Here is a 23,951-nt window from a genome sequence, read left to right as displayed (position 1 = left end):
GCCGAGAGTTCACTTGTCATGGCTCCGGTCAACCTCCTTCACTTGACGGGGGTGTGCCCAAGCAGGGGCCCTCCTGAGCCCTAGTCCAACTCATACTTACCTGGCAGGGGAGATACCATGATCACGAAGGTGGTTCTCCCAGGGCGAGGCTCATCCATTGCACTCCCGGTGTGCTGACCCCTGCAATTTCCCCAAATGCGGGAAACTTGACTGCATAATTTGTGGTAGTGGGGGACTGCGTTCGCGCTTTCCCCTGATCATCTCTGGTAAAAGTCAGATCTTTCTGTGTGCTTCTGGTGCTGTCTCTTCCTTTGCTGTTTCCATCCTTTTCTTCATTTCAACCCTCCCTCCACTGGACCCCTGTGCCCGTTAAGGTGCGCTTCTATCTTTCACTCAGCGCTCTCTTCTCATCTCTTCTCCTGTGCGCTGGCTGCATGCTTCCTTGCTTTTTCCGGCCTTGTACTGTGCTTCGCATATACAACCAATACAGGGCGCTGCAGGACCCACACGGTTTCACTTGCTTTGTAAAGTAGGCCCCCAGATTGTGTCAGATATGAGGGGGAGAGAGAAAAAAAACTTTGCTCCCTCATTTCATGCAGTAGCTTGTCTACTTTGTAAAATGGTAGGCCTCGCTGGGCTGCCGTAGTCTTCCTACACATAGTAAGCGTTTAAATTGAGGCGGCGAAAACTAGAAGAAAGAGAGCATTTTTGGTTTGCGTGCAGATTTTGGGCAGGTGGATTGGTGGCAAAACACAAAGTATTTGTCTATGGTGCTTATAAGACGGGGGACAAAAGAAAAAAAATCACATTTGCTTTTGGTTCACTTGCTTGAGAAATACGCTTTTTGGGCCATTTGGGTGAAACAACTTTTGACGTGTTCAAATCAGTAAAAAGACTAATGGCTTTTTTGAGACTACAAAGTCTTTTGAAAGAAAAAACAAACAAACAAAAACCAAGGTATAATTTGTGTGAGTGCCGCAGGGGGGATAAGAAAGAAAGAAAAAATAAATAAAAAGAAATCCGTGACGACGACGTTCGGACGAGCGCTAACGTCGGAAAATGGTCTCGGTGCGAGGATGAGAAAACCCTCAGCAGCGAGGGGGTTAAATCTCAAGCTGCCTTTTATATTTTATTTTCCAATTTAAGTACCCATTGAGACATAGGACGGTGCACTGCCTGTTGCTTTTCATATGGAGATGAGGGTTGCAGCTACTGTAACTGTGCCCGACTGCTTTTATGACATGACGGTATGCAAATTCATCTGCTGCAGTGTGCCCTGGGAAGGATTTGCACTAGTTGTGCGCATAGTTTGGGGGTGCTTCAGGAACAGTCACCCTTCCGCCTTCCCATGTCAACGTGAAGAGATGCAGCCTCCCTGCAGTTTTCTTTTCCCGTCCCCTGCCGAGAGTTCACTTGTCATGGCTCCGGTCAACCTCCTTCACTTGACGGGGGTGTGCCCAAGCAGGGGCCCTCCTGAGCCCTAGTCCAACTCATACTTACTTGGCAGGGGAGATACCATGATCATGAAGGTGGTTCTCCCAGGGCGAGGCTCATTCATTGCACTCCGGGTGTGCTGACCCCTGCGATTTCCCCAAATGCGGGAAACTCGACTGCATAATTTGTGGTAGTGGGGGACTGCGTTCGCGCTTTCCCCTGATCATCTCTGGTAAAAGTCAGATCTTTTTGTGTGCTGCTGGTGCTGTCTCTTCCTTTGCTGTTTCCATCCTTTTCTTCATTTCAACTCTCCCTCCACTGGACCCCTGTGCCCGTTAAGGTGCGCTTCTATCTTTCACTCAGCGCTCTCTTCTCATCTCTTCTCCTGTGCGCTGGCTGCATGCTTCCTTGCTTTTTCCGGCCTTGTACTGTGCTTCGCATATACAACCAATACAGGGCGCTGCAGGACCCACACGGTTTCACTTGCTTTGTAAAGTAGGCCCCCAGATTGTGTCAGATATGAGGGGGAGAGACAAAAAAAACTTTGCTCCCTCATTTCATGCAGTAGCTTGTCTACTTTGTAAAATGGTAGGCCTCGCTGGGCTGCCGTAGTCTTCCTACACATAGTAAGCGTTTAAATTGAGGCGGCGAAAACTAGAAGAAAGAGAGCATTTTTGGTTTGCGTGCAGATTTTGGGCAGGTGGATTGGTGGCAAAACACAAAGTATTTGTCTATGGTGCTTATAAGACGGGGGACAAAAGAAAAAAAATCACATTTGCTTTTGGTTCACTTGCTTGAGAAATACGCTTTTTGGGCCATTTGGGTGAAACAACTTTTGACGTGTTCAAATCAGTAAAAAGACTAATGGCTTTTTTGAGACTACAAAGTCTTTTGAAAGAAAAAACAAACAAACAAAAACCAAGGTATAATTTGTGTGAGTGCCGCAGGAGGGATAAGAAAGAAAGAAAAAATAAATAAAAATAAATCCGTGACGACAACGTTCGGACGAGCGCTAACGTCGGAAAATGGTCTCGGTGCGAGGATGAGAAAACCCTCAGCAGCGAGGGGGTTAAATCTCAAGCTGCCTTTTATATTTTATTTTCCAATTTAAGAACCCATTGAGACATAGGACGGTGCACTGCCTGTTGCTTTTCATATGGAGATGAGGGTTGCAGCTACTGTAACTGTGCCCGACTGCTTTTATGACATGACGGTATGCAAATTCATCTGCTGCAGTGTGCCCTGGGAAGGATTTGCACTAGTTGTGCGCATAGTTTGGGGGTGCTTCAGGAACAGTCACCCTTCCGCCTTCCCATGTCAACGTGAAGAGATGCAGCCTCCCTGCAGTTTTCTTTTCCCGTCCCCTGCCGAGAGTTCACTTGTCATGGCTCCGGTCAACCTCCTTCACTTGACGGGGGTGTGCCCAAGCAGGGGCCCTCCTGAGCCCTAGTCCAACTCATACTTACCTGGCAGGGGAGATACCATGATCACGAAGGTGGTTCTCCCAGGGCGAGGCTCATCCATTGCACTCCGGGTGTGCTGACCCCTGCGATTTCCCCAAATGCGGGAAACTCGACTGCATAATTTGTGGTAGTGGGGGACTGCGTTCGCGCTTTCCCCTGATCATCTCTGGTAAAAGTCAGATCTTTTTGTGTGCTGGTGGTGCTGTCTCTTCCTTTGCTGTTTCCATCCTTTTCTTCATTTCAACCCTCCCTCCACTGGACCCCTGTGCCCGTTAAGGTGCGCTTCTATCTTTCACTCAGCGCTCTCTTCTCATCTCTTCTCCTGTGCGCTGGCTGCATGCTTCCTTGCTTTTTCCGGCCTTGTACTGTGCTTCGCATATACAACCAATACAGGGCGCTGCAGGACCCACACGGTTTCACTTGCTTTGTAAAGTAGGCCCCCAGATTGTGTCAGATATGAGGGGGAGAGAGAAAAAAAACTTTGCTCCCTCATTTCATGCAGTAGCTTGTCTACTTTGTAAAATGGTAGGCCTCGCTGGGCTGCCGTAGTCTTCCTACACATAGTAAGCGTTTAAATTGAGGCGGCGAAAACTAGAAGAAAGAGAGCATTTTTGGTTTGCGTGCAGATTTTGGGCAGGTGGATTGGTGGCAAAACACAAAGTATTTGTCTATGGTGCTTATAAGACGGGGGACAAAAGAAAAAAAATCACATTTGCTTTTGGTTCACTTGCTTGAGAAATACGCTTTTTGGGCCATTTGGGTGAAACAACTTTTGACGTGTTCAAATCAGTAAAAAGACTAATGGCTTTTTTGAGACTACAAAGTCTTTTGAAAGAAAAAACAAACAAACAAAAACCAAGGTATAATTTGTGTGAGTGCCGCAGGGGGGATAAGAAAGAAAGAAAAAATAAATAAAAAGAAATCCGTGACGACGACGTTCGGACGAGCGCTAACGTCGGAAAATGGTCTCGCTCGGTGCGAGGATGAGAAAACCCTCAGCAGCGAGGGGGTTAAATCTCAAGCTGCCTTTTATATTTTATTTTCCAATTTAAGAACCCATTGAGACATAGGACGGTGCACTGCCTGTTGCTTTTCATATGGAGATGAGGGTTGCAGCTACTGTAACTGTGCCCGACTGCTTTTATGACATGACGGTATGCAAATTCATCTGCTGCAGTGTGCCCTGGGAAGGATTTGCACTAGTTGTGCGCATAGTTTGGGGGTGCTTCAGGAACAGTCACCCTTCCGCCTTCCCATGTCAACGTGAAGAGATGCAGCCTCCCTGCAGTTTTCTTTTCCCGTCCCCTGCCGAGAGTTCACTTGTCATGGCTCCGGTCAACCTCCTTCACTTGACGGGGGTGTGCCCAAGCAGGGGCCCTCCTGAGCCCTAGTCCAACTCATACTTACCTGGCAGGGGAGATACCATGATCACGAAGGTGGTTCTCCCAGGGCGAGGCTCATCCGTTGCACTCCGGGTGTGCTGACCCCTGCGATTTCCCCAAATGCGGGAAACTCGACTGCATAATTTGTGGTAGTGGGGGACTGCGTTCGCGCTTTCCCCTGATCATCTCTGGTAAAAGTCAGATCTTTTTGTGTGCTGCTGGTGCTGTCTCTTCCTTTGCTGTTTCCATCCTTTTCTTCATTTCAACTCTTCCTCCACTGGACCCCTGTGCCCGTTAATGTGCGCTTCTATCTTTCACTCAGCGCTCTCTTCTCATCTCTTCTCCTGTGCGCTGGCTGCATGCTTCCTTGCTTTTTCCGGCCTTGTACTGTGCTTCGCATATACAACCAATACAGGGCGCTGCAGGACCCACACGGTTTCACTTGCTTTGTAAAGTAGGCCCCCAGATTGTGTCAGATATGAGGGGGAGAGAGAAAAAAAACTTTGCTCCCTCATTTCATGCAGTAGCTTGTCTACTTTGTAAAATGGTAGGCCTCGCTGGGCTGCCGTAGTCTTCCTACACATAGTAAGCGTTTAAATTGAGGCGGCGAAAACTAGAAGAAAGAGAGCATTTTTGGTTTGCGTGCAGATTTTGGGCAGGTGGATTGGTGGCAAAACACAAAGTATTTGTCTATGGTGCTTATAAGACGGGGGACAAAAGAAAAAAAATCACATTTGCTTTTGGTTCACTTGCTTGAGAAATACGCTTTTTGGGCCATTTGGGTGAAACAACTTTTGACGTGTTCAAATCAGTAAAAAGACTAATGGCTTTTTTGAGACTACAAAGTCTTTTGAAAGAAAAAACAAACAAACAAAAACCAAGGTATAATTTGTGTGAGTGCCGCAGGGGGGATAAGAAAGAAAGAAAAAATAAATAAAAAGAAATCCGTGACGACGACGTTCGGACGAGCGCTAACGTCGGAAAATGGTCTCGGTGCGAGGATGAGAAAACCCTCAGCAGCGAGGGGGTTAAATCTCAAGCTGCCTTTTATATTTTATTTTCCAATTTAAGAACCCATTGAGACATAGGACGGTGCACTGCCTGTTGCTTTTCATATGGAGATGAGGGTTGCAGCTACTGTAACTGTGCCCGACTGCTTTTATGACATGACGGTATGCAAATTCATCTGCTGCAGTGTGCCCTGGGAAGGATTTGCACTAGTTGTGCGCATAGTTTGGGGGTGCTTCAGGAACAGTCACCCTTCCGCCTTCCCATGTCAACGTGAAGAGATGCAGCCTCCCTGCAGTTTTCTTTTCCCGTCCCCTGCCGAGAGTTCACTTGTCATGGCTCCGGTCAACCTCCTTCACTTGACGGGGGTGTGCCCAAGCAGGGGCCCTCCTGAGCCCTAGTCCAACTCATACTTACCTGGCAGGGGAGATACCATGATCACGAAGGTGGTTCTCCCAGGGCGAGGCTCATCCATTGCACTCCGGGTGTGCTGACCCCTGCGATTTCCCCAAATGTGGGAAACTCGACTGCATAATTTGTGGTAGTGGGGGACTGCGTTCGCGCTTTCCCCTGATCATCTCTGGTAAAAGTCAGATCTTTTTGTGTGCTGGTGGTGCTGTCTCTTCCTTTGCTGTTTCCATCCTTTTCTTCATTTCAACCCTCCCTCCACTGGACCCCTGTGCCCGTTAAGGTGCGCTTCTATCTTTCACTCAGCGCTCTCTTCTCATCTCTTCTCCTGTGCGCTGGCTGCATGCTTCCTTGCTTTTTCCGGCCTTGTACTGTGCTTCGCATATACAACCAATACAGGGCGCTGCAGGACCCACACGGTTTCACTTGCTTTGTAAAGTAGGCCCCCAGATTGTGTCAGATATGAGGGGGAGAGAGAAAAAAAACTTTGCTCCCTCATTTCATGCAGTAGCTTGTCTACTTTGTAAAATGGTAGGCCTCGCTGGGCTGCCGTAGTCTTCCTACACATAGTAAGCGTTTAAATTGAGGCGGCGAAAACTAGAAGAAAGAGAGCATTTTTGGTTTGCGTGCAGATTTTGGGCAGGTGGATTGGTGGCAAAACACAAAGTATTTGTCTATGGTGCTTATAAGACGGGGGACAAAAGAAAAAAAATCACATTTGCTTTTGGTTCACTTGCTTGAGAAATACGCTTTTTGGGCCATTTGGGTGAAACAACTTTTGACGTGTTCAAATCAGTAAAAAGACTAATGGCTTTTTTGAGACTACAAAGTCTTTTGAAAGAAAAAACAAACAAACAAAAACCAAGGTATAATTTGTGTGAGTGCCGCAGGGGGGATAAGAAAGAAAGAAAAAATAAATAAAAAGAAATCCGTGACGACGACGTTCGGACGAGCGCTAACGTCGGAAAATGGTCTCGGTGCGAGGATGAGAAAACCCTCAGCAGCGAGGGGGTTAAATCTCAAGCTGCCTTTTATATTTTATTTTCCAATTTAAGTACCCATTGAGACATAGGACGGTGCACTGCCTGTTGCTTTTCATATGGAGATGAGGGTTGCAGCTACTGTAACTGTGCCCGACTGCTTTTATGACATGACGGTATGCAAATTCATCTGCTGCAGTGTGCCCTGGGAAGGATTTGCACTAGTTGTGCGCATAGTTTGGGGGTGCTTCAGGAACAGTCACCCTTCCGCCTTCCCATGTCAACGTGAAGAGATGCAGCCTCCCTGCAGTTTTCTTTTCCCGTCCCCTGCCGAGAGTTCACTTGTCATGGCTCCGGTCAACCTCCTTCACTTGACGGGGGTGTGCCCAAGCAGGGGCCCTCCTGAGCCCTAGTCCAACTCATACTTACCTGGCAGGGGAGATACCATGATCATGAAGGTGGTTCTCCCAGGACGAGGCTCATTCATTGCACTCCGGGTGTGCTGACCCTTGCGATTTCCCCAAATGCGGGAAACTCGACTGCATAATTTGTGGTAGTGGGGGACTGCGTTCGCGCTTTCCCCTCATCATCTCTGGTAAAAGTCAGATCTTTTTGTGTGCTGCTGGTGCTGTCTCTTCCTTTGCTGTTTCCATCCTTTTCTTCATTTCAACCCTCCCTCCACTGGACCCCTGTGCCCGTTAAGGTGCGCTTCTATCTTTCACTCAGCGCTCTCTTCTCATCTCTTCTCCTGTGCGCTGGCTGCATGCTTCCTTGCTTTTTCCGGCCTTGTACTGTGCTTCGCATATACAACCAATACAGGGCGCTGCAGGACCCACACGGTTTCACTTGCTTTGTAAAGTAGGCCCCCAGATTGTGTCAGATATGAGGGGGAGAGAGAAAAAAACTTTGCTCCCTCATTTCATGCAGTAGCTTGTCTACTTTGTAAAATGGTAGGCCTCGCTGGGCTGCCGTAGTCTTCCTACACATAGTAAGCGTTTAAATTGAGGCGGCGAAAACTAGAAGAAAGAGAGCATTTTTGGTTTGCGTGCAGATTTTGGGCAGGTGGATTGGTGGCAAAACACAAAGTATTTGTCTATGGTGCTTATAAGACGGGGGACAAAAGAAAAAAAATCACATTTGCTTTTGGTTCACTTGCTTGAGAAATACGCTTTTTGGGCCATTTGGGTGAAACAACTTTTGACGTGTTCAAATCAGTAAAAAGACTAATGGCTTTTTTGAGACTACAAAGTCTTTTGAAAGAAAAAACAAACAAACAAAAACCAAGGTATAATTTGTGTGAGTGCCGCAGGGGGGATAAGAAAGAAAGAAAAAATAAATAAAAAGAAATCCGTGACGACGACGTTCGGACGAGCGCTAACGTCGGAAAATGGTCTCGCTCGGTGCGAGGATGAGAAAACCCTCAGCAGCGAGGGGGTTAAATCTCAAGCTGCCTTTTATATTTTATTTTCCAATTTAAGAACCCATTGAGACATAGGACGGTGCACTGCCTGTTGCTTTTCATATGGAGATGAGGGTTGCAGCTACTGTAACTGTGCCCGACTGCTTTTATGACATGACGGTATGCAAATTCATCTGCTGCAGTGTGCCCTGGGAAGGATTTGCACTAGTTGTGCGCATAGTTTGGGGGTGCTTCAGGAACAGTCACCCTTCCGCCTTCCCATGTCAACGTGAAGAGATGCAGCCTCCCTGCAGTTTTCTTTTCCCGTCCCCTGCCGAGAGTTCACTTGTCATGGCTCCGGTCAACCTCCTTCACTTGACGGGGGTGTGCCCAAGCAGGGGCCCTCCTGAGCCCTAGTCCAACTCATACTTACCTGGCAGGGGAGATACCATGATCACGAAGGTGGTTCTCCCAGGGCGAGGCTCATCCATTGCACTCCGGGTGTGCTGACCCCTGCGATTTCCCCAAATGCGGGAAACTCGACTGCATAATTTGTGGTAGTGGGGGACTGCGTTCGCGCTTTCCCCTGATCATCTCTGGTAAAAGTCAGATCTTTTTGTGTGCTGCTGGTGATGTCTCTTCCTTTGCTGTTTCCATCCTTTTCTTCATTTCAACCCTCCCTCCACTGGACCCCTGTGCCCGTTAAGGTGCGCTTCTATCTTTCACTCAGCGCTCTCTTCTCATCTCTTCTCCTGTGCGCTGGCTGCATGCTTCCTTGCTTTTTCCGGCCTTGTACTGTGCTTCGCATATACAACCAATACAGGGCGCTGCAGGACCCACACAGTTTCACTTGCTTTGTAAAGTAGGCCCCCAGATTGTGTCAGATATGAGGGGGAGAGAGAAAAAAAACTTTGCTCCCTCATTTCATGCAGTAGCTTGTCTACTTTGTAAAATGGTAGGCCTCGCTGGGCTGCCGTAGTCTTCCTACACATAGTAAGCGTTTAAATTGAGGCGGCGAAAACTAGAAGAAAGAGAGCATTTTTGGTTTGCGTGCAGATTTTGGGCAGGTGGATTGGTGGCAAAACACAAAGTATTTGTCTATGGTGCTTATAAGACGGGGGACAAAAGAAAAAATATCACATTTGCTTTTGGTTCACTTGCTTGAGAAATACGCTTTTTGGGCCATTTGGGTGAAACAACTTTTGACGTGTTCAAATCAGTAAAAAGACTAATGGCTTTTTTGAGACTACAAAGTCTTTTGAAAGAAAAAACAAACAAACAAAAACCAAGGTATAATTTGTGTGAGTGCCGCAGGGGGGATAAGAAAGAAAGAAAAAATAAATAAAAAGAAATCCGTGACGACGACGTTCGGACGAGCGCTAACGTCGGAAAATGGTCTCGGTGCGAGGATGAGAAAACCCTCAGCAGCGAGGAGGTTAAATCTCAAGCTGCCTTTTATATTTTATTTTCCAATTTAAGTACCCATTGAGACATAGGACGGTGCACTGCCTGTTGCTTTTCATATGGAGATGAGGGTTGCAGCTACTGTAACTGTGCCCGACTGCTTTTATGACATGACGGTATGCAAATTCATCTGCTGCAGTGTGCCCTGGGAAGGATTTGCACTAGTTGTGCGCATAGTTTGGGGGTGCTTCAGGAACAGTCACCCTTCCGCCTTCCCATGTCAACGTGAAGAGATGCAGCCTCCCTGCAGTTTTCTTTTCCCGTCCCCTGCCGAGAGTTCACTTGTCATGGCTCCGGTCAACCTCCTTCACTTGACGGGGGTGTGCCCAAGCAGGGGCCCTCCTGAGCCCTAGTCCAACCTATACTTACCTGGCAGGGGAGATACCATGATCACGAAGGTGGTTCTCCCAGGGCGAGGCTCATCCATTGCACTCCGGGTGTGCTGACCCCTGCGATTTCCCCAAATGCGGGAAACTCGACTGCATAATTTGTGGTAGTGGGGGACTGCGTTCGCGCTTTCCCCTCATCATCTCTGGTAAAAGTCAGATCTTTTTGTGTGCTGCTGGTGCTGTCTCTTCCTTTGCTGTTTCCATCCTTTTCTTCATTTCAACCCTCCCTCCACTGGACCCCTGTGCCCGTTAAGGTGCGCTTCTATCTTTCACTCAGCGCTCTCTTCTCATCTCTTCTCCTGTGCGCTGGCTGCATGCTTCCTTGCTTTTTCCGGCCTTGTACTGTGCTTCGCATATACAACCAATACAGGGCGCTGCAGGACCCACACGGTTTCACTTGCTTTGTAAAGTAGGCCCCCAGATTGTGTCAGATATGAGGGGGAGAGACAAAAAAAACTTTGCTCCCTCATTTCATGCAGTAGCTTGTCTACTTTGTAAAATGGTAGGCCTCGCTGGGCTGCCGTAGTCTTCCTACACATAGTAAGCGTTTAAATTGAGGCGGCGAAAACTAGAAGAAAGAGAGCATTTTTGGTTTGCGTGCAGATTTTGGGCAGGTGGATTGGTGGCAAAACACAAAGTATTTGTCTATGGTGCTTATAAGACCGGGGACAAAAGAAAAAAAATCACATTTGCTTTTGGTTCACTTGCTTGAGAAATACGCTTTTTGGGCCATTTGGGTGAAACAACTTTTGACGTGTTCAAATCAGTAAAAAGACTAATGGCTTTTTTGAGACTACAAAGTCTTTTGAAAGAAAAAACAAACAAACAAAAACCAAGGTATAATTTGTGTGAGTGCCGCAGGGGGGATAAGAAAGAAAGAAAAAATAAATAAAAAGAAATCCGTGACGACGACGTTCGGACGAGCGCTAACGTCGGAAAATGGTCTCGCTCGGTGCGAGGATGAGAAAACCCTCAGCAGCGAGGGGGTTAAATCTCAAGCTGCCTTTTATATTTTATTTTCCAATTTAAGAACCCATTGAGACATAGGACGGTGCACTGCCTGTTGCTTTTCATATGGAGATGAGGGTTGCAGCTACTGTAACTGTGCCCGACTGCTTTTATGACATGACGGTATGCAAATTCATCTGCTGCAGTGTGCCCTGGGAAGGATTTGCACTAGTTGTGCGCATAGTTTGGGGGTGCTTCAGGAACAGTCACCCTTCCGCCTTCCCATGTCAACGTGAAGAGATGCAGCCTCCCTGCAGTTTTCTTTTCCCGTCCCCTGCCGAGAGTTCACTTGTCATGGCTCCGGTCAACCTCCTTCACTTGACGGGGGTGTGCCCAAGCAGGGGCCCTCCTGAGCCCTAGTCCAACTCATACTTACCTGGCAGGGGAGATACCATGATCACGAAGGTGGTTCTCCCAGGGCGAGGCTCATCCATTGCACTCCGGGTGTGCTGACCCCTGCGATTTCCCCAAATGCGGGAAACTCGACTACATAATTTGTGGTAGTGGGGGACTGCGTTCGTGCTTTCCCCTGATCATCTCTGGTAAAAGTCAGATCTTTTTTGGTGCTGTCTCTTCCTTTGCTGTTTCCATCCTTTTCTTCATTTCAACCCTCCCTCCACTGGACCCCTGTGCCCGTTAAGGTGCGCTTCTATCTTTCACTCAGCGCTCTCTTCTCATCTCTTCTCCTGTGCGCTGGCTGCATGCTTCCTTGCTTTTTCCGGCCTTGTACTGTGCTTCGCATATACAACCAATACAGGGCGCTGCAGGACCCACACGGTTTCACTTGCTTTGTAAAGTAGGCCCCCAGATTGTGTCAGATATGAGGGGGAGAGACAAAAAAAACTTTGCTCCCTCATTTCATGCAGTAGCTTGTCTACTTTGTAAAATGGTAGGCCTCGCTGGGCTGCCGTAGTCTTCCTACACATAGTAAGCGTTTAAATTGAGGCGGCGAAAACTAGAAGAAAGAGAGCATTTTTGGTTTGCGTGCAGATTTTGGGCAGGTGGATTGGTGGCAAAACACAAAGTATTTGTCTATGGTGCTTATAAGACGGGGGACAAAAGAAAAAATATCACATTTGCTTTTGGTTCACTTGCTTGAGAAATACGCTTTTTGGGCCATTTGGGTGAAACAACTTTTGACGTGTTCAAATCAGTAAAAAGACTAATGGCTTTTTTGAGACTACAAAGTCTTTTGAAAGAAAAAACAAACAAACAAAAACCAAGGTATAATTTGTGTGAGTGCCGCAGGGGGGATAAGAAAGAAAGAAAAAATAAATAAAAAGAAATCCGTGACGACGACGTTCGGACGAGCGCTAACGTCGGAAAATGGTCTCGGTGCGAGGATGAGAAAACCCTCAGCAGCGAGGGGGTTAAATCTCAAGCTGCCTTTTATATTTTATTTTCCAATTTAAGAACCCATTGAGACATAGGACGGTGCACTGCCTGTTGCTTTTCATATGGAGATGAGGGTTGCAGCTACTGTAACTGTGCCCGACTGCTTTTATGACATGACGGTATGCAAATTCATCTGCTGCAGTGTGCCCTGGGAAGGATTTGCACTAGTTGTGCGCATAGTTTGGGGGTGCTTCAGGAACAGTCACCCTTCCGCCTTCCCATGTCAACGTGAAGAGATGCAGCCTCCCTGCAGTTTTCTTTTCCCGTCCCCTGCCGAGAGTTCACTTGTCATGGCTCCGGTCAACCTCCTTCACTTGACGGGGGTGTGCCCAAGCAGGGGCCCTCCTGAGCCCTAGTCCAACCTATACTTACCTGGCAGGAGAGATACCATGATCACGAAGGTGGTTCTCCCAGGGCGAGGCTCATCCATTGCACTCCGGGTGTGCTGACCCCTGCGATTTCCCCAAATGCGGGAAACTCGACTGCATAATTTGTGGTAGTGGGGGACTGCGTTCGCGCTTTCCCCTCATCATCTCTGGTAAAAGTCAGATCTTTTTGTGTGCTGCTGGTGCTGTCTCTTCCTTTGCTGTTTCCATCCTTTTCTTCATTTCAACCCTCCCTCCACTGGACCCCTGTGCCCGTTAAGGTGCGCTTCTATCTTTCACTCAGCGCTCTCTTCTCATCTCTTCTCCTGTGCGCTGGCTGCATGCTTCCTTGCTTTTTCCGGCCTTGTACTGTGCTTCGCATATACAACCAATACAGGGCGCTGCAGGACCCACACGGTTTCACTTGCTTTGTAAAGTAGGCCCCCAGATTGTGTCAGATATGAGGGGGAGAGACAAAAAAAACTTTGCTCCCTCATTTCATGCAGTAGCTTGTCTACTTTGTAAAATGGTAGGCCTCGCTGGGCTGCCGTAGTCTTCCTACACATAGTAAGCGTTTAAATTGAGGCGGCGAAAACTAGAAGAAAGAGAGCATTTTTGGTTTGCGTGCAGATTTTGGGCAGGTGGATTGGTGGCAAAACACAAAGTATTTGTCTATGGTGCTTATAAGACGGGGGACAAAAGAAAAAAAATCACATTTGCTTTTGGTTCACTTGCTTGAGAAATACGCTTTTTGGGCCATTTGGGTGAAACAACTTTTGACGTGTTCAAATCAGTAAAAAGACTAATGGCTTTTTTGAGACTACAAAGTCTTTTGAAAGAAAAAACAAACAAACAAAAACCAAGGTATAATTTGTGTGAGTGCCGCAGGGGGGATAAGAAAGAAAGAAAAAATAAATAAAAAGAAATCCGTGACGACGACGTTCGGACGAGCGCTAACGTCGGAAAATGGTCTCGCTCGGTGCGAGGATGAGAAAACCCTCAGCAGCGAGGGGGTTAAATCTCAAGCTGCCTTTTATATTTTATTTTCCAATTTAAGAACCCATTGAGACATAGGACGGTGCACTGCCTGTTGCTTTTCATATGGAGATGAGGGTTGCAGCTACTGTAACTGTGCCCGACTGCTTTTATGACATGACGGTATGCAAATTCATCTGCTGCAGTGTGCCCTGGGAAGGATTTGCACTAGTTGTGCGCATAGTTTGGGGGTGCTTCAGGAACAGTCACCCTTCCGCCTTCCCATGTCAACGTGAAGAGATGCAGCCTCCCTGCAGTTTTCTTTTCCCGTCCCCTGCCGAGAGTTCACTTGTCATGGCTCCGGTCAACCTCCTTCACTTGACGGGGGTGTGCCCAAGCAGGGGCCCTCCTGAGCCCTAGTCCAACTCATACTTACCTGGCAGGGGAGATACCATGATCACGAAGGTGGTTCTCCCAGGGCGAGGCTCATCCATTGCACTCCGGGTGTGCTGACCCCTGCGATTTCCCCAAATGTGGGAAACTCGACTACATAATTTGTGGTAGTGGGGGACTGCGTTCGTGCTTTCCCCTGATCATCTCTGGTAAAAGTCAGATCTTTTTTGGTGCTGTCTCTTCCTTTGCTGTTTCCATCCTTTTCTTCATTTCAACCCTCCCTCCACTGGACCCCTGTGCCCGTTAAGGTGCGCTTCTATCTTTCACTCAGCGCTCTCTTCTCATCTCTTCTCCTGTGCGCTGGCTGCATGCTTCCTTGCTTTTTCCGGCCTTGTACTGTGCTTCGCATATACAACCAATACAGGGCGCTGCAGGACCCACACGGTTTCACTTGCTTTGTAAAGTAGGCCCCCAGATTGTGTCAGATATGAGGGGGAGAGACAAAAAAAACTTTGCTCCCTCATTTCTTGCAGTAGCTTGTCTACTTTGTAAAATGGTAGGCCTCGCTGGGCTGCCGTAGTCTTCCTACACATAGTAAGCGTTTAAATTGAGGCGGCGAAAACTAGAAGAAAGAGAGCATTTTTGGTTTGCGTGCAGATTTTGGGCAGGTGGATTGGTGGCAAAACACAAAGTATTTGTCTATGGTGCTTATAAGACCGGGGACAAAAGAAAAAAAATCACATTTGCTTTTGGTTCACTTGCTTGAGAAATACGCTTTTTGGGCCATTTGGGTGAAACAACTTTTGACGTGTTCAAATCAGTAAAAAGACTAATGGCTTTTTTGAGACTACAAAGTCTTTTGAAAGAAAAAACAAACAAACAAAAACCAAGGTATAATTTGTGTGAGTGCCGCAGGGGGGATAAGAAAGAAAGAAAAAATAAATAAAAAGAAATCCGTGACGACGACGTTCGGACGAGCGCTAACGTCGGAAAATGGTCTCGCTCGGTGCGAGGATGAGAAAACCCTCAGCAGCGAGGGGGTTAAATCTCAAGCTGCCTTTTATATTTTATTTTCCAATTTAAGAACCCATTGAGACATAGGACGGTGCACTGCCTGTTGCTTTTCATATGGAGATGAGGGTTGCAGCTACTGTAACTGTGCCCGACTGCTTTTATGACATGACGGTATGCAAATTCATCTGCTGCAGTGTGCCCTGGGAAGGATTTGCACTAGTTGTGCGCATAGTTTGGGGGTGCTTCAGGAACAGTCACCCTTCCGCCTTCCCATGTCAACGTGAAGAGATGCAGCCTCCCTGCAGTTTTCTTTTCCCGTCCCCTGCCGAGAGTTCACTTGTCATGGCTCCGGTCAACCTCCTTCACTTGACGGGGGTGTGCCCAAGCAGGGGCCCTCCTGAGCCCTAGTCCAACTCATACTTACCTGGCAGGGGAGATACCATGATCACGAAGGTGGTTCTCCCAGGGCGAGGCTCATCCATTGCACTCCGGGTGTGCTGACCCCTGCGATTTCCCCAAATGCGGGAAACTCGACTACATAATTTGTGGTAGTGGGGGACTGCGTTCGTGCTTTCCCCTGATCATCTCTGGTAAAAGTCAGATCTTTTTTGGTGCTGTCTCTTCCTTTGCTGTTTCCATCCTTTTCTTCATTTCAACCCTCCCTCCACTGGACCCCTGTGCCCGTTAAGGTGCGCTTCTATCTTTCACTCAGCGCTCTCTTCTCATCTCTTCTCCTGTGCGCTGGCTGCATGCTTCCTTGCTTTTTCCGGCCTTGTACTGTGCTTCGCATATACAACCAATACAGGGCGCTGCAGGACCCACACGGTTTCACTTGCTTTGTAAAGTAGGCCCCCAGATTGTGTCAGATATGAGGGGGAGAGACAAAAAAAACTTTGCTCCCTCATTTCATGCAGTAGCTTGTCTACTTTGTAAAATGGTAGGCCTCGCTGGGCTGCCGTAGTCTTCCTACACATAGTAAGCGTTTAAATTGAGGCGGCGAAAACTAGAAGAAAGAGAGCATTTTTGGTTTGCGTGCAGATTTTGGGCAGGTGGATTGGTGGCAAAACACAAAGTATTTGTCTATGGTGCTTATAAGACGGGGGACAAAAGAAAAAATATCACATTTGCTTTTGGTTCACTTGCTTGAGAAATACGCTTTTTGGGCCATTTGGGTGAAACAACTTTTGACGTGTTCAAATCAGTAAAAAGACTAATGGCTTTTTTGAGACTACAAAGTCTTTTGAAAGAAAAAACAAACAAACAAAAACCAAGGTATAATTTGTGTGAGTGCCGCAGGGGGGATAAGAAAGAAAGAAAAAATAAATAAAAAGAAATCCGTGACGACGACGTTCGGACGAGCGCTAACGTCGGAAAATGGTCTCGGTGCGAGGATGAGAAAACCCTCAGCAGCGAGGGGGTTAAATCTCAAGCTGCCTTTTATATTTTATTTTCCAATTTAAGAACCCATTGAGACATAGGACGGTGCACTGCCTGTTGCTTTTCATATGGAGATGAGGGTTGCAGCTACTGTAACTGTGCCCGACTGCTTTTATGACATGACGGTATGCAAATTCATCTGCTGCAGTGTGCCCTGGGAAGGATTTGCACTAGTTGTGCGCATAGTTTGGGGGTGCTTCAGGAACAGTCACCCTTCCGCCTTCCCATGTCAACGTGAAGAGATGCAGCCTCCCTGCAGTTTTCTTTTCCCGTCCCCTGCCGAGAGTTCACTTGTCATGGCTCCGGTCAACCTCCTTCACTTGACGGGGGTGTGCCCAAGCAGGGGCCCTCCTGAGCCCTAGTCCAACCTATACTTACCTGGCAGGAGAGATACCATGATCACGAAGGTGGTTCTCCCAGGGCGAGGCTCATCCATTGCACTCCGGGTGTGCTGACCCCTGCGATTTCCCCAAATGCGGGAAACTCGACTGCATAATTTGTGGTAGTGGGGGACTGCGTTCGCGCTTTCCCCTCATCATCTCTGGTAAAAGTCAGATCTTTTTGTGTGCTGCTGGTGCTGTCTCTTCCTTTGCTGTTTCCATCCTTTTCTTCATTTCAACCCTCCCTCCACTGGACCCCTGTGCCCGTTAAGGTGCGCTTCTATCTTTCACTCAGCGCTCTCTTCTCATCTCTTCTCCTGTGCGCTGGCTGCATGCTTCCTTGCTTTTTCCGGCCTTGTACTGTGCTTCGCATATACAACCAATACAGGGCGCTGCAGGACCCACACGGTTTCACTTGCTTTGTAAAGTAGGCCCCCAGATTGTGTCAGATATGAGGGGGAGAGACAAAAAAAACTTTGCTCCCTCATTTCATGCAGTAGCTTGTCTACTTTGTAAAATGGTAGGCCTCGCTGGGCTGCCGTAGTCTTCCTACACATAGTAAGCGTTTAAATTGAGGCGGCGAAAACTAGAAGAAAGAGAGCATTTTTGGTTTGCGTGCAGATTTTGGGCAGGTGGATTGGTGGCAAAACACAAAGTATTTGTCTATGGTGCTTATAAGACGGGGGACAAAAGAAAAAAAATCACATTTGCTTTTGGTTCACTTGCTTGAGAAATACGCTTTTTGGGCCATTTGGGTGAAACAACTTTTGACGTGTTCAAATCAGTAAAAAGACTAATGGCTTTTTTGAGACTACAAAGTCTTTTGAAAGAAAAAACAAACAAACAAAAACCAAGGTATAATTTGTGTGAGTGCCGCAGGGGGGATAAGAAAGAAAGAAAAAATAAATAAAAAGAAATCCGTGACGACGACGTTCGGACGAGCGCTAACGTCGGAAAATGGTCTCGCTCGGTGCGAGGATGAGAAAACCCTCAGCAGCGAGGGGGTTAAATCTCAAGCTGCCTTTTATATTTTATTTTCCAATTTAAGAACCCATTGAGACATAGGACGGTGCACTGCCTGTTGCTTTTCATATGGAGATGAGGGTTGCAGCTACTGTAACTGTGCCCGACTGCTTTTATGACATGACGGTATGCAAATTCATCTGCTGCAGTGTGCCCTGGGAAGGATTTGCACTAGTTGTGCGCATAGTTTGGGGGTGCTTCAGGAACAGTCACCCTTCCGCCTTCCCATGTCAACGTGAAGAGATGCAGCCTCCCTGCAGTTTTCTTTTCCCGTCCCCTGCCGAGAGTTCACTTGTCATGGCTCCGGTCAACCTCCTTCACTTGACGGGGGTGTGCCCAAGCAGGGGCCCTCCTGAGCCCTAGTCCAACTCATACTTACCTGGCAGGGGAGATACCATGATCACGAAGGTGGTTCTCCCAGGGCGAGGCTCATCCATTGCACTCCGGGTGTGCTGACCCCTGCGATTTCCCCAAATGTGGGAAACTCGACTACATAATTTGTGGTAGTGGGGGACTGCGTTCGTGCTTTCCCCTGATCATCTCTGGTAAAAGTCAGATCTTTTTTGGTGCTGTCTCTTCCTTTGCTGTTTCCATCCTTTTCTTCATTTCAACCCTCCCTCCACTGGACCCCTGTGCCCGTTAAGGTGCGCTTCTATCTTTCACTCAGCGCTCTCTTCTCATCTCTTCTCCTGTGCGCTGGCTGCATGCTTCCTTGCTTTTTCCGGCCTTGTACTGTGCTTCGCATATACAACCAATACAGGGCGCTGCAGGACCCACACGGTTTCACTTGCTTTGTAAAGTAGGCCCCCAGATTGTGTCAGATATGAGGGGGAGAGACAAAAAAAACTTTGCTCCCTCATTTCATGCAGTAGCTTGTCTACTTTGTAAAATGGTAGGCCTCGCTGGGCTGCCGTAGTCTTCCTACACATAGTAAGCGTTTAAATTGAGGCGGCGAAAACTAGAAGAAAGAGAGCATTTTTGGTTTGCGTGCAGATTTTGGGCAGGTGGATTGGTGGCAAAACACAAAGTATTTGTCTATGGTGCTTATAAGACGGGGGACAAAAGAAAAAATATCACATTTGCTTTTGGTTCACTTGCTTGAGAAATACGCTTTTTGGGCCATTTGGGTGAAACAACTTTTGACGTGTTCAAATCAGTAAAAAGACTAATGGCTTTTTTGAGACTACAAAGTCTTTTGAAAGAAAAAAAAAACAAACAAAAACCAAGGTATAATTTGTGTGAGTGCCGCAGGGGGGATAAGAAAGAAAGAAAAAATAAATAAAAAGAAATCCGTGACGACGACGTTCGGACGAGCGCTAACGTCGGAAAATGGTCTCGGTGCGAGGATGAGAAAACCCTCAGCAGCGAGGGGGTTAAATCTCAAGCTGCCTTTTATATTTTATTTTCCAATTTAAGAACCCATTGAGACATAGGACGGTGCACTGCCTGTTGCTTTTCATATGGAGATGAGGGTTGCAGCTACTGTAACTGTGCCCGACTGCTTTTATGACATGACGGTATGCAAATTCATCTGCTGCAGTGTGCCCTGGGAAGGATTTGCACTAGTTGTGCACATAGTTTGGGGGTGCTTCAGGAACAGTCACCCTTCCGCCTTCCCATGTCAACGTGAAGAGATGCAGCCTCCCTGCAGTTTTCTTTTCCCGTCCCCTGCCGAGAGTTCACTTGTCATGGCTCCGGTCAACCTCCTTCACTTGACGGGGGTGTGCCCAAGCAGGGGCCCTCCTGAGCCCTAGTCCAACTCATACTTACCTGGCAGGGGAGATACCATGATCACGAAGGTGGTTCTCCCAGGGCGAGGCTCATCCATTGCACTCCGGGTGTGCTGACCCCTGCGATTTCCCCAAATGCGGGAAACTCGACTGCATAATTTGTGGTAGTGGGGGACTGCGTTCGCGCTTTCCCCTGATCATCTCTGGTAAAAGTCAGATCTTTTTGTGTGCTGCTGGTGCTGTCTCTTCCTTTGCTGTTTCCATCCTTTTCTTTATGTCAACCCTCCCTCCACTGGACCCCTGTGCCCGTTAAGGTGCGCTTCTATCTTTCACTCAGCGCTCTCTTCTCATCTCTTCTCCTGTGCGCTGGCTGCATGCTTCCTTGCTTTTTCCGGCCTTGTACTGTGCTTCGCATATACAACCAATACAGGACGCTGCAGGACCCACACGGTTTCACTTGCTTTGTAAAGTAGGCCCCCAGATTGTGTCAGATATGAGGGGGAGAGACAAAAAAAACTTTGCTCCCTCATTTCATGCAGTAGCTTGTCTACTTTGTAAAATGGTAGGCCTCGCTGGGCTGCCGTAGTCTTCCTACACATAGTAAGCGTTTAAATTGAGGCGGCGAAAACTAGAAGAAAGAGAGCATTTTTGGTTTGCGTGCAGATTTTGGGCAGGTGGATTGGTGGCAAAACACAAAGTATTTGTCTATGGTGCTTATAAGACGGGGGACAAAAGAAAAAAATCACATTTGCTTTTGGTTCACTTGCTTGAGAAATACGCTTTTTGGGCCATTTGGGTGAAACAACTTTTGACGTGTTCAAATCAGTAAAAAGACTAATGGCTTTTTTGAGACTACAAAGTCTTTTGAAAGAAAAAACAAACAAACAAACAAAAACCAAGGTATAATTTGTGTGAGTGCCGCAGGGGGGATAAGAAAGAAAGAAAAAATAAATAAAAAGAAATCCGTGACGACGACGTTCGGACGAGCGCTAACGTCGGAAAATGGTCTCGGTGCGAGGATGAGAAAACCCTCAGCAGCGAGGGGGTTAAATCTCAAGCTGCCTTTTATATTTTATTTTCCAATTTAAGAACCCATTGAGACATAGGACGGTGCACTGCCTGTTGCTTTTCATATGGAGATGAGGGTTGCAGCTACTGTAACTGTGCCCGACTGCTTTTATGACATGACGGTATGCAAATTCATCTGCTGCAGTGTGCCCTGGGAAGGATTTGCACTAGTTGTGCGCATAGTTTGGGGGTGCTTCAGGAACAGTCACCCTTCCGCCTTCCCATGTCAACGTGAAGAGATGCAGCCTCCCTGCAGTTTTCTTTTCCCGTCCCCTGCCGAGAGTTCACTTGTCATGGCTCCGGTCAACCTCCTTCACTTGACGGGGGTGTGCCCAAGCAGGGGCCCTCCTGAGCCGTAGTCCAACTCATACTTACCTGGCAGGGGAGATACCATGATCATGAAGGTGGTTCTCCCAGGGCGAGGCTCATCCATTGCACTCCGGGTGTGCTGACCCCTGCGATTTCCCCAAATGCGGGAAACTCGACTGCATAATTTGTGATAGTGGGGGATTGCGTTCGCGCTTGTAAGGATTATATCTCTGAACCACCTCGATTTGATGACCCCTTAGGTACCCGTGAGAGTAATTCTTAACACAAAGAGTAAGCACGCAGCTGTAGTTAAGAATCACTCTGTTTATTGTAAAAATTACAGCGTACTATATAGATAAGAAACATGGGTGTATACAATATGTGCAAGCATATGATTGGATAAATAGAAGTAGCATACGACATTACATGCAGGATATCATACAGCATGAGGACATCATGAGCTCTATGTCCATATAGGGGCTTCCGTACACGGACAGAAGTACGTGTCGAAGCTAAGGCATAGTATCAGTGTGGGATAACTTTGCAAGGTCATAACCACAATAGAAAACATCGAGACATTCTTGTCTTTGTAGCAATACAGCAAGAGAAGAACATAGACCCTTTAACCCTTCAATCCCCTCTTAGAATCACAAATTTATATTATGTGATTCTTACAATGGGATTTCTTTAATCGATAAGTGGCTAAGTATTGGGCGTAGGCCTTTGGGGAATCATCACGTAAAGTGGTGATGTCTTCGTACATAAGTGCGTTGTCGATACCTTTGGAAGTGAGCTTTCTGCAACAGGGTATTACGCAGTATACAACAACACAGATGAGAATAAAGGCAATTAGTATGAAGAATCCTAACTGAACGAGGGCTTGTTTCCAATTTTCAAACCAGCCAAAGTATTGGCTCCAGGGGTTGTCAATACCAGAATTTCTTTTAAGTTCAATGGATAAGTTTTCCAGTTTGTTTACAACATCCTTCTACCTTCCCAATATAGACACAGGTGCCCCCTTTCTCTGCTAGTAGCATATCAAGGGCCATGCGGTTTTGGAATGTCATTTGGGAAGTGGCTTCCAGTTGCTCAGCTATGCCTTTAAGAGCATCCTTTGTGTCATTTATAAATCTCTGCTGATTATAATAAATGTAATTAATCCAAGCAACATTTTTATTCACAGTAATTATGGGTATTAACGATTCAAACCCAGCTGCCACTTGGTCCCTGGCTTTAGACTCATTTGGTACACCCCTAGGTACCCCAATAGTATCTATATATACATGTGGATCAAAACTGCCCCCTGGGCTTTCCCTCTTTCTTCTCCTGGGGGTTACAACGGGAGAGGGAGGCTGCTCCTCTCCTGGGATGATATGGAGGGGCATGATCACCTTAGCCAGGGCACATTCTCCTTGCCAAGTAGTATCTAATTTTGTTCTTAATTTCATATCCCCACAGATATAGTAGATGTCACCTAAGGATTTGGTTTGATTCACCAGGACAGTAGTCCTTTTAGATGTACAGTAACCTGGGGGGAAGGTTTTCAAGTCCCTGGCGCTGGAAGTGTTAGAGACATAACAGGTGTAATTCCCTGGATATATGGTTATGGTATTACCTGGATTGGGGTTTTTTGATAGGATAGGATATTCCTTTTTCCACATTTCACATTGACTGTCATTGGTTTTGGTGCTGTTGTAAAGGCTGAAAAAACAACTTTCCTGCTCTAGGGGTATATTAAGGGGCACTGTGCCTAGGTGAGGCCTAGATCTGCCACAAACATAGCAGTTACTTTTATTATGTTTATTGGCGCTATATTTCATCCATTCTAACCAGAAATTGATGTCAGAGAAACCAGTTTCAATAGCTAGGATGTCTTCAAAGGTGGGATTGTTAATGGCTATCATATCCTTGAAGGTAGCTATATGAGGCCTTAGGGGTTTACCTTGGGGGATAGCCTTAGACTGATACGCTGGATTGTTAAACATGTCCCATAAATGAAAGCTTTGCCTTTCGCTATAGTACCCTGTTCCCCACCATGTTCCAACTACATAGGTACCATTATCTGCTCTGCTGGGGCGTTCTATGTTTAATCTGAACCTATATGCACTTGGGCCCTCGTCCATCTTAAAGATAGACATTCTAGAGAGTAGAGGTATTCCACCAGGTTGGCTCCATCTATTTAAGGCATCTGATGGTCTGTACCCCCAGTCAATTCCTGTGTTCCACCCCACTGATCCCCAGGAATCACAGTTGTATCCCCACCATGAATCAGTAACACAAATATAAACTGTCTCAGATATTCCTGATTTTCTTTTTTTTTTCTTTCTTTTTTTTTTGTGTATAGAGTGTTTTGCTTCAGCAAGCTTGGAGAACATAAAGTAATCTAAGACATAGGTGGCTACGTGTGTGTTGGAGGAGTTATACCATAAGGTGGTCACCCCTTCCTTTTGTGAGATGTTAACCTCAGTTCTACAGGGAAGTGTTAGGACTGTGATGAGGGTTAGGATAACACATGCCCAGCGGGGTCCGTGGTTCACAATCATTTTCTCCATGTGTGAGGTCATCTTGGTTGGAGGTCAGGGCTGTCTGCCCCCGTTAGTACCTCTCCTGGACTTGCTTCGCGGTTTGGGCTGGGTATCTTCTTTACTCGGGATGCATGGATCCAGGTGGGCCCCTCCTCAGTAAGGACAGCTGTTCTGGTTACTGCAACAACTTCTGTTTCTGGACCATAGGTGAAGTCTCCTGGACTCTTATTCCTGGGAAGCACCTTCACCACGACCCTGTCTCCGACCTGGAAAGGGTGTGTTGGTTCCTGTGGGTTAAAAGGATTTTTACAAGCAACCTTATGTTCAATCTCATCTAGTTTTGTTATGAGGGACCTGACGTATTCTTCCCTTATGAGCTCTAAGTCTCCTTCCTGTACTACT

General features: G+C 47.1%; 16 non-coding genes across 16 annotated transcripts; all 16 read left to right on the top strand.

Moving 5' to 3' along the window:
- The first annotated feature begins 92 nt into the window (after positions 1-92).
- On the top strand, positions 93-256 carry LOC134959083 (U1 spliceosomal RNA). Its single transcript, XR_010187168.1, has one exon. It is a non-coding gene; the product is annotated as a U1 spliceosomal RNA (small nuclear RNA).
- Positions 257-1,492: 1,236 nt separating this feature from the next.
- Positions 1,493-1,656, top strand: LOC134958322 (U1 spliceosomal RNA). The gene has a single exon (XR_010186959.1). It is a non-coding gene; the product is annotated as a U1 spliceosomal RNA (small nuclear RNA).
- A 1,236-nt stretch (positions 1,657-2,892) lies between these two features.
- On the top strand, positions 2,893-3,056 carry LOC134956910 (U1 spliceosomal RNA). Its single transcript, XR_010186291.1, has one exon. It is a non-coding gene; the product is annotated as a U1 spliceosomal RNA (small nuclear RNA).
- Positions 3,057-4,296: 1,240 nt separating this feature from the next.
- Positions 4,297-4,460, top strand: LOC134958148 (U1 spliceosomal RNA). Its single transcript, XR_010186890.1, has one exon. It is a non-coding gene; the product is annotated as a U1 spliceosomal RNA (small nuclear RNA).
- Positions 4,461-5,696: 1,236 nt separating this feature from the next.
- LOC134955038 (U1 spliceosomal RNA) lies at positions 5,697-5,860 on the top strand. The gene has a single exon (XR_010185890.1). It is a non-coding gene; the product is annotated as a U1 spliceosomal RNA (small nuclear RNA).
- Positions 5,861-7,096: 1,236 nt separating this feature from the next.
- On the top strand, positions 7,097-7,260 carry LOC134958818 (U1 spliceosomal RNA). Its single transcript, XR_010187120.1, has one exon. It is a non-coding gene; the product is annotated as a U1 spliceosomal RNA (small nuclear RNA).
- Positions 7,261-8,499: 1,239 nt separating this feature from the next.
- LOC134956904 (U1 spliceosomal RNA) lies at positions 8,500-8,663 on the top strand. The gene has a single exon (XR_010186285.1). It is a non-coding gene; the product is annotated as a U1 spliceosomal RNA (small nuclear RNA).
- A 1,236-nt stretch (positions 8,664-9,899) lies between these two features.
- LOC134955337 (U1 spliceosomal RNA) lies at positions 9,900-10,063 on the top strand. The gene has a single exon (XR_010185916.1). It is a non-coding gene; the product is annotated as a U1 spliceosomal RNA (small nuclear RNA).
- A 1,240-nt stretch (positions 10,064-11,303) lies between these two features.
- Positions 11,304-11,467, top strand: LOC134958837 (U1 spliceosomal RNA). The gene has a single exon (XR_010187124.1). It is a non-coding gene; the product is annotated as a U1 spliceosomal RNA (small nuclear RNA).
- Positions 11,468-12,694: 1,227 nt separating this feature from the next.
- LOC134958440 (U1 spliceosomal RNA) lies at positions 12,695-12,858 on the top strand. Its single transcript, XR_010187006.1, has one exon. It is a non-coding gene; the product is annotated as a U1 spliceosomal RNA (small nuclear RNA).
- A 1,240-nt stretch (positions 12,859-14,098) lies between these two features.
- Positions 14,099-14,262, top strand: LOC134958671 (U1 spliceosomal RNA). The gene has a single exon (XR_010187090.1). It is a non-coding gene; the product is annotated as a U1 spliceosomal RNA (small nuclear RNA).
- Positions 14,263-15,493: 1,231 nt separating this feature from the next.
- On the top strand, positions 15,494-15,657 carry LOC134958832 (U1 spliceosomal RNA). Its single transcript, XR_010187123.1, has one exon. It is a non-coding gene; the product is annotated as a U1 spliceosomal RNA (small nuclear RNA).
- A 1,227-nt stretch (positions 15,658-16,884) lies between these two features.
- On the top strand, positions 16,885-17,048 carry LOC134958434 (U1 spliceosomal RNA). The gene has a single exon (XR_010187005.1). It is a non-coding gene; the product is annotated as a U1 spliceosomal RNA (small nuclear RNA).
- Positions 17,049-18,288: 1,240 nt separating this feature from the next.
- LOC134958665 (U1 spliceosomal RNA) lies at positions 18,289-18,452 on the top strand. The gene has a single exon (XR_010187088.1). It is a non-coding gene; the product is annotated as a U1 spliceosomal RNA (small nuclear RNA).
- A 1,227-nt stretch (positions 18,453-19,679) lies between these two features.
- LOC134956895 (U1 spliceosomal RNA) lies at positions 19,680-19,843 on the top strand. The gene has a single exon (XR_010186273.1). It is a non-coding gene; the product is annotated as a U1 spliceosomal RNA (small nuclear RNA).
- Positions 19,844-21,082: 1,239 nt separating this feature from the next.
- LOC134959338 (U1 spliceosomal RNA) lies at positions 21,083-21,242 on the top strand. The gene has a single exon (XR_010187392.1). It is a non-coding gene; the product is annotated as a U1 spliceosomal RNA (small nuclear RNA).
- The last annotated feature ends 2,709 nt before the right edge of the window (positions 21,243-23,951 follow it).

Source organism: Pseudophryne corroboree, chromosome 1 (assembly GCF_028390025.1).
Source record: "Pseudophryne corroboree isolate aPseCor3 chromosome 1, aPseCor3.hap2, whole genome shotgun sequence".
In the NCBI taxonomy this organism is placed as follows: Eukaryota; Metazoa; Chordata; class Amphibia; order Anura; family Myobatrachidae; genus Pseudophryne; species Pseudophryne corroboree.
Note: the sequence above shows the minus strand (reverse complement) of the source record. Positions and strands in the feature narration are given on the sequence as shown.